This window comes from Symsagittifera roscoffensis, chromosome 8 (genome assembly GCF_963678635.1).
Source record: "Symsagittifera roscoffensis chromosome 8, txSymRosc1.1, whole genome shotgun sequence".
Taxonomy (NCBI): domain Eukaryota; kingdom Metazoa; phylum Xenacoelomorpha; order Acoela; family Convolutidae; genus Symsagittifera; species Symsagittifera roscoffensis.
In genome coordinates, this window is record NC_087069.1 from 8,368,864 (window position 1) to 8,370,670 (window position 1,807).

Sequence of the window (1,807 nt, forward strand, 5' to 3'; positions counted from 1 at the left end):
AGTAATTTGTTGTAAACTAAAATACGTCGGAACTAACTTGCATTTTGTAGGTAATTATTTAAGAGTGACTCTTTTCAATCTGAGCAAAAATTGTAACTTAATTTTTCTCAGCAACAAGAATTTTTTTGGTATTTTTAATACCAAATTGATAAACTAACTACTGAAACAGTTTTACCTTGAATTTTTTCTCATTTGAAATTAGTTTGTCTAACACCATTTGCGTGCGAAAAAAATTAAAAATAAAATTGAAGACTATCTGAATACAAAATGGAACCTGATCTAAACTACATTTTATGATTGGATAAATTAAATGTTTTACCAATGTAAAGTATTTAATATTAACCAATCACGATCCATCTAACTAACAACCCACTTAATTGTAAGTGCTGAAGTTACTTGTAATTTCAGCACCAGAGAGATTTGAATTTAACTTAGAAATTAGTTGCACTCTCCCGAGTACTTCAGCAGCCGCAATAAACCAGTATACCCTAGATCTATTGAGCCTAGCAGAGACTAGTTAAACAACCTGAGACTAGATAGTATAAGAGTAAGATTAGGATCGGTATTAGACTAAGAAGTTGCACGAATCTATCCGGCCGAAAATAAGATAGCGTGACGAGCAGACGGTGTACCCTATCCGAAATTACTCTATGAGTTATACACTCCAGTCCTAACTCATCTGGTGCGACCATAAGTCTCGAACAAGACCTTACTAGATTAGAATTAACCAAAATAGATTAGAAATTAGACAAAAACATTCAAAATGTTATACGACAATAATTTAATCGAAATGTCTCTACGACTCAATAGATCAGAGCCAATATTCCGAACCATAACAGAACTACCCGGAATTGGAAGAAGACCTCGAACCAGAGACGACATACGACAAAGTAGAAACTTGCCGTATAGTTATATGATAGTTCGGCAAAAGCCAGAACAAACTTTTATATTTCGAATACTACTTGCAATGAATTTAGATTTCCATTTGCAAACATAAAACCTTGAAGTTAATCTTCAAAATCATTTCAGGCGCTAAACAAAATTAATAATATACAATAACGATTGATAAAAAGATCTCAGATCGTTTTCCTAAAACTCTGCAGTATTATACAAAACATGTTTGAAAAATATTTATTAGAAATAAAAATAAAAATTAGTAGCATGACAATAAATGGTTAGTAATCATAAATCATCCTGTTGTTCCAGCTTCATCACCTAAAACATAACAGCAATCATCAACTCACTAACATCATAAAACACTAAATCTTTCCTTTACACAAATTTAAAATTTAATTAAAACTTAAAGTCACTTAAATTCAAAATCAGATCATCAAGGCTTATCCTTGGATCTTAAATCATTTTCTACTTAATTAAATTTTAAACTTGATCATCAAGGCTTATCCTTGGATCAAACAGAACAACTTTGTTCTCCCCCACCCACTTAACTAGTGTCTAACGACCTCAAACGTCGATTCACTATCCAAACCTTTCTAAAGACCCAAGACTAATAGAAATTTTTAATCAAAACTAATCATTCAAATTAGGATAAACAGTGAAGAACTTCGGTTATTCATCCTTCACTTGACCCCCCTCTTACCAGACCCAGGATAAATTCTAGACTTAGTAAGTTTAAAATAGTATCTAACGAACTACTCGCGTTCTAATTATACCTGAACCTTGTGGATCGATTTACTATTCTCCAACCCTTGAACACAATCACTACCCCTAAGTAAGATTAAGTAAGTTAACACCTTAACTTATACTAGTCACGAGAAAGTACAAATCATTCTTCGGAATAGATATACTT